This window comes from Rousettus aegyptiacus, unplaced genomic scaffold, assembly GCF_014176215.1.
Source record: "Rousettus aegyptiacus isolate mRouAeg1 unplaced genomic scaffold, mRouAeg1.p scaffold_m13_p_6, whole genome shotgun sequence".
NCBI classification, from domain to species: Eukaryota; Metazoa; Chordata; class Mammalia; order Chiroptera; family Pteropodidae; genus Rousettus; species Rousettus aegyptiacus.
In genome coordinates, this window is record NW_023416309.1 from 75,687,271 (window position 1) to 75,694,608 (window position 7,338).

The 7,338-nt window shown below is 36.1% G+C and overlaps 1 pseudogene; it reads left to right on the plus strand.

Moving 5' to 3' along the window:
- The first annotated feature begins 1,817 nt into the window (after positions 1-1,817).
- On the plus strand, positions 1,818-1,936 carry LOC118604665 (annotated as a pseudogene).
- Positions 1,937-7,338: the final 5,402 nt, after the last annotated feature.

A 7,338-nucleotide genomic window follows, 5' to 3' on the forward strand; every position in this document is an offset into this window, starting at 1 on the left:
CTCACTTTGCCATTTAGGTTATACAGAGGATGCTTCCCATAAGCCAACTGGGCTCAGTTTGTAGCTCCAAGATTTTGAAACAAGTACTATTTAAGGCACATGATAACAGAAGATAATTTTCTATTTTATCAGATGCATTGAAATTGCGAAATGTATCGAAATTAACAGTATTTTTATTTTCCCAAATCGTTCCAAGAATATTGGGTCTTCAATAATGCCTCTACATGAAATAGATATTTAATTATCATTTGAAAATCCTAATAAAAACTTTTTGGTGTACATCTTGAAAGTTGAAGAAGAAAATAACCCTAAATTCTCAACAACAAATGTATTTCCAAGTTAGGTTATTTCCAATTCTTTGCGGTCAACCGAATCGAGTGAGAATCTAATCAAGCTGTCAATCTTTACAACATCCAAAACAACTTTCCATGATAGAGCATTACATAATTTTTGTTGAATTTGGTGTAATTTGAAAAAAGGTCATAGAATTAAGAGAAACATCTTCTATTCCTATCCATTCATATGAGCAAAGTTGCTCAGAAATCACATCTATAACAGAAAATAACGACAGAATCGATGTTGAATCCTGCTTTACCCAAGTAAGTAACATCCTTGGCTAACTGATAACAAAAAATAAGCTTCTACAACCTTATTGCACTGCCTTTCCTATCAAATTTCGCTTTTATGTATAATAATTATTAAAATCCATGTTACGTTTATGTTTCTTTGGTCAAATATATACTAATAATTGTCATAACTCAAAGCAGATGAAGATTTTAACACTTAGTTTTATTGTCATAAGAAACTTTAAAATATGAGTATTTCAATTTATACACACATTTTTTTACTTTTTAATTTGTAATAATATTGACATTTGAGCGCATTAATTCTAAAATTGTTTCATCACCACAATATGGAAAAGAGGACATCGTTTCTTAAGATGTCATCACAGTTTTGTGGCATAGTGGGCTTAACTCTTTTTTTTTTGCATTATTTTTTCATCTTTATTGAAATATAATAGACAATTAGTTGCTTGTGTTTACACTGTACAATTCAATGAATTTTTTCAATTATAGTTTGCATACAATAATATACCAGTCTCAGTTGTATAGCATAGTGATCAGAGATTCATATAACTCGCAAAGCGATCACCCCACTAAATCTATTACCCCACTTCCCTGTACATATTTATTACATTATTAACCATCTTCTCCATGCTACACTCTACATCTCTATGTCTATTCTGGCACTATCCATATGTACCTCCTAATCCCTTTGCTTTTTCCCCACTGCAACCTCCCTCCCATCTAGTATCCCTCTAAATATTCTCCGAGTTTCCTGGGGTTTTATGTCCGTTTCCTTCACCAGATTAGGGAAGTTTTCCATCATTATTTCTTCAAATGGCTCTTCAACATCTTGTGTTCCTCTGCGTACCCCTATGACATATACATCTTTACTTTTAATAGTGTCCCATAGGCTCCTTAAATTATTATAGTCTTGGCTTCTTTTTTCTTGCCATTCTGATTGAGTGTCTTTGGCTTTCCCAGGTCATTTGATCCTCTTCTTTATTCACTTTGTTTATTTCTTCATTTATTCCATTTAATATACTTCTTATCTAAGATAATGTGTTCTTTATTATTTTTTATTTCTCCCCCTAGTTGTAGGGCTTATTTATCTGGGTCGCAGGTGATTTTCTTTGCTGTTTGTTCCTTGTTTCTTTCACAACTTTGATTTGGTCATCAGAGGGATAAACAGTGCCTCTATCTTCTACATCATTTTTTATATACACATTTTTATTGCAGAAAATATGTGACTGGGTCTACAGCCATATCACCCTGAATAAGCCTGATCCCATCTGATCTTGGAAGCTAAGCAGGGTCAGGCCTAGATAGTACTTGGATGGGAGACCACCTAGGAAGACCAGGTGCAATAGGCATAAAAAAATGAGTAATTAAAAATAAGGGATCGTAAGCTGACAAGGTCCTTGCAATCTGTGAGGTCAACCAAGGGTTGCCTCACCTAAAAAAAAATATGATTAGGAGAACAATAGAAGACTTCAAATGAAAAATATGTTGACATATTTTATGAGCTAAATGGACTGGAAATATAAGATTCATGGGAAAAAAATAACTACATAAAATTTTGGTCTGTCAAGGAAGAGTTTATTTAAATATTTTTAAAGTAAATAATAGCAAGTATCAAGTTACTATGGTATTTGAATTCCATTGGATACATCTTGAAGAGCGAAGTAGCAGTTTTATTTTTAAATGATATTTATAATAACCAGACATGACATTCTTTACAACTATTAGTTTGAACCATAAGAAATTATTAAGATCGAACCATTTCAACCTATAAATATGGCATCCATATGGTTCAAATTGATATTAAACTTATGATTAAAAATTTTAGATGCCAATTTAAAAATGTGGAAAGAGATAAATAATTTTTCCAAATTTATTTTAGGGAGCATATGAGCCAAGAAATTCAAAGACCCCTGTCCTAAAATAAATAAAATCTCCTGCATATGTGTACAAGAATATATATAAAAGGAAGTTGTGGTAATTGTGTTTGCAAGAACAAAAATTTGGAAACATGCAATAACAGGAGCATGAATAAATAAATTGCAGTAGGGTTTCCAGTCAAGACGGCCAAGTAGGTAAACGCTGTGCTTGCCTCCTCTTACAACCACATCAAAATTACAACTAAACTACAGCACAGCCATTATTGGGAGTTGCTTGAAGTCTAGCTGAACAGAAGTCCTACAATTGGGGACATACAGAAGAGGCCAACTCAACTAGATAGGAAGGACAGAGACACGAATTAGACTGGTCCCACCCTCGTGTGTGGTGATTGACAATCTGGAGGGATATCTTGGCTGCAGAGGTCCCCCCGGAGGAGTGAGGGGTCCTGGCCCTGCACTGGATTCCCCAGCCCAGGGATCCAGTGCCAGGAATAGGAGTTCCCACAACTTCTGGCTATGAAAACCAAAAGAGATGGTCGTTGTGTGAGGCAGAGGACAGCTAGAAGTAGACGTTCCTCTTAAGAGGCCTGTACATAGACTTAGTGACATAGTCACTTGCTCTTGACTCTAGCACTAGAGCAGCAGATTGAAAGGTACCAAGGTACATACAGGGAGTAAGTGAGTTTTCTGGCTTCAGGGTGAAAGCTGGAGGAGCAGAAGAGTTAGTGGAAGCCACTATGCCTTTGTTGAGCCCTCCCTGCTCTCAGCATGCAGACTCAGGCAGCTGCCATATCTGCATCTCCATCAACCTAGCTAACACTGGTCACTTTGCCATGCTGATTCCCTGAGACCCTGCCCCAACCAATTTGCAAGCCTCCCCAAGCCACTTCCAGTGGCTTTCCCATAAAAATGGCCTATCTTGGCTCATACTGCAGACTTTCCTGAAATTTCTCAAAGGCTCACAAAACCCAAACAAGCAGCATCTGGCCACAGCATGCCCCGCACCTCTCACTGAACAGCCCCAAGCCCAGCATTAGTGGTAGCTGGCCTCAATTTAAAGTTTGGGCTCTTAAGGAACCTCCAAGCCAGGTGGCCCTGGGCAGGGCACTGGCTTTGACTGAACTTGGCCTGTAGTGAGGCCCCTCCCAGGAGACCCCTGTGCCAGCACACCCAGTGGCAGACTTCAGACCAAGCCAGAGCATGACCCAGGGCTGAATCTGAGGATGACACACCAAAAAAGCAGACTGGGCAGGCACCGGGGCCCCACTAAAGCAAATCTTGCTCTGTGTGGTCAGACTTTTACTGGCCAGTCCTCAAAATCAATCAGCCTGAGGGTCAATCCCTCCCTATGATGTGCAAACAGCAACCAAAGCTCAACTACAATGAGAGAACACACATAACCCATTCAAGAGACACAACTGAAGCACCTGGCTCAGATGACCAGGGAAGACTGCGTCACTGGCCCTAACGAAGAGATAGAAAACATAAAAAAGAACCAGTCAGAAACGAAGAATCCAGTACCTGAAACAAAGCATATATTAGAGAGAATCAACACTAGATTAGATGAAACGGAGGATCGAATCAGTGATTTAGAAGATAGGGTAGCAGAAAACATTCATATGAATAGCAACGAGAAAAAAGAATCCAAAAAAGTGAGGATAGTTTAAGGGACCTCTGGGACAACATCAAATGTAAAAACATTCACATCACAGCGGTACCCGAAAAAGAAGAGAGCAAGGAACTGAAAACCTATTTGAAGAAATAATAGGCAACTTCCCTAACCCAGTGAAGGAAAAGGACATAAAATCCCAGGAAGTTCAGAGAGTCCTAAACAAGATGAACCCAAAGAGGCCCACACCAAGACACATCATAATTAAAATGCCAAAGAGAGAATCTTAAAAGCAGCAAGAGGAGAGCATCTAGAGCATCAGAGCTCCCAGCTGGTTTCTCAACAGGAAATTTGCAGGCCAGAAGGGATTAGCAGGAAATATTCAAAGTGACGAAAAACAAGGACCTACAACCAAGACTACTCTACCCAGCAAAGCTATCATTTAGAATCAAAGGACAAACAAGAGGACAAACAAAGGACAATCAAAGGACAGACAAGATAAAGCTACAGGAGTTCATCACCACCAAACTAACATTACAAGAAACGTTAGAGAGACTTCTTTAAGAAGTCTTCTTTAAGAAGAAGAACGAGGAGGAAGAGGTGAAAGATTAAAAATATGAATAATAAAACGACAATAACTACATATTTATTAACAATTACTTTGAATGTAAATGAGTTAAATGCTCAAATCAAAAGACATAGGGTGGCTGAATGGATAAGAAAACAAGCCCCTCACATATGCTGCCTACAGGAGACTCACTTCAGATTGAAAGATATATACAGACTAAAAGTAAATGGATGGGGAAAGATATTTCATAAAAACAAAAACAAACAAAAAATCTGGGATAGCAATACTTACAATGAACAAAATAGACTTTAAGAAAAAAGGCTATAAAAAGAGACAAAAAAGGATCCAGTAATCCCACTTCTGGGTATCTATCTAATCGAACCCAAAACACTACTTCAAAGGGACATGTGAATCCATATGTTCATTGCAGCATTATTCACAATAGCCAAGATATGGAGGATACCTGGGTGTTCATCAATAGGTGAACGGAAAAAGAAGAGGTGGTACATATATACAATGGAATATTACTTAGCCACAAAAAAATAATGGAATCTCTCTATCTGCAATGACATGAATGGACCTAGAGGGCATTGTGCTGAGTGAAGTAAATCAGACAGAGAAAGATAAATGCCATATGATTTCACTTACAGGTAGAATCTAAAGAACAAAATAAACAAACAAAACAGAAATATACTCATAGATGCAGAGAACATTTTGATGGTTGCTACATGGGAGAGGGATTAAGGAAGTGGGGTGAAAAGGGGAAAGGGATTAAGAAATACAAATTGGTAGTTACAAAATTGTCATGGGGATGTAAAGTATAGCATAAGGAATATAGTCAATAATATCATAATAACAATGTATGGTGTTGGATGGGTACTAGATTTATTGGGGTGATCATTTTGTAAGTTATATAAATGTCTAATCACCATGTTGCACACCTGGAATTAATATAATATTGTATGCCAATCATAACTAAAAAATAAAAAAATATTTTTAAAAATGAAAGTGAATTAAATTAACAAAAATAATTTGGGGTATTTTCGTGCCAAATTTTTATATAGCAAGAAAAATGAAGGAATTAGAGGTATATTTATAAGTATGAATATACTATATTTTGCTTGAGAATACAAATGAAGTGGTAAAAGTAAAATTAATATCAGTATAATACAGAATTTACTTGTTTTAAGCTGATGGGAAAGGGGGCCCGTAATTAGAGAGGGATCTTCAATTGATTCTGAAATTTTATTATTTTAACTGGATATGGATACAGAGATGTTATCCTTTTTACTTTTATACTTTATATATTGCAAAATAAATGTTTATAACATTTTTAAAGGGGCTTACATACATTTAACACCAGAAAAACCTTAGTGAGACTCAAGGTATAAGGTAAAGGACAAATATTTCAGACAAAATAAGAAGAGCTAATATCTCACTTACTGAAAATTTAGTCCCTTCTAAAAGTCATCATTGTGGGGGCTGAGGGTGGGGGAGTGGAGCAGTTCAAGACCAAGAGAGAGCAGCACAGAATGAAAAGCCTGTAGTGTTTTTTTTTAAGTTAGGCAAGTTCCTTTTGATCACTGTATATGTAAATGATGTCTGAATTAAAATGTGAACTTTGATCTCTTTTCTAAATTGATGCTGGGTCCACAGTTTTGTGTCATGAAATCATAATAATGGTCTTAACAGTCTGTAAACCTGAAACTGCAGATTCCTTTGGGCTGAGTGAGGATTCAAATTTTCCCCTTTGCTCTAATTATTCTCCTATCACCTTATTTTGAACATTTTCAGACAAATGGAAAAGTTGAAAGAGTAGAGATAAGCCCAATCTCATGTACATTGCTACTGAAAATAGAAAAATACAGTATTTTACGAGGTTGACATAACCTCAACACCAGAATCAGGGAAGTGCAGTTTGTAAAATAAAAAGTAAAAGCCTAGCTGACAGAAGAACATATGCACATGTCCTAAAGAAATTACTACAAGATTCAGTCCAGCAGAGCATCAAAAATGTCTATTCTACACCCATCCTTAATTGTTTGGTTGGATACAGAGTTCTATGTTCAAAATCGCTTTCCCTCATAAATGTAAAGGCATTTCTCTATTTTCTTTTAACTTCCAGAGTCACTATTAAAAAGTCTAAATCTATTCTTGCTTTTGGCTTTTTAAAAGAAAATCTGTAATTTTTTTCCCCCCTCTCTGGAAATTCAGAGGATCTTCTTTTTGTTCTGTGTCCTGAAATTTCATATTAAATGCCTTCTTCTCAGGATGTTGACTTTTCTTGTGCTGAGCACTTGGAAGTTTCCACAAACTGATATCAAACTGGATCTGGGAAATTTATTAAATTCTTTCTTTGATTATTTCTTCCTCTTCATTTTTTCTATTCTCTTTCTGGAACTCCTATTATTTGGATGTTGGATCTCCTGGTACTCTAATTTTTTATCATTTCTCTCCTACTCTTTTTTCTGTCTGTCTTTTTGCTTTGTTTGGGGGAATTTTCTCACCTTTACCTTCCAAGATTTCTATTGAGTTGCTTTTTTTTTTTAATTTCTGCTATTACATTTTTAATTTCCAAGGGTGGTCTTTTGTTCTTTGAATAGTTTTTTTAATAGCATTCTTTTGTTTCAAAGAGTATCTTTAAAAAAAATAGTTCTTTTGAAGCCTTTTCATTATGATATTGTTTCTAATGACAGA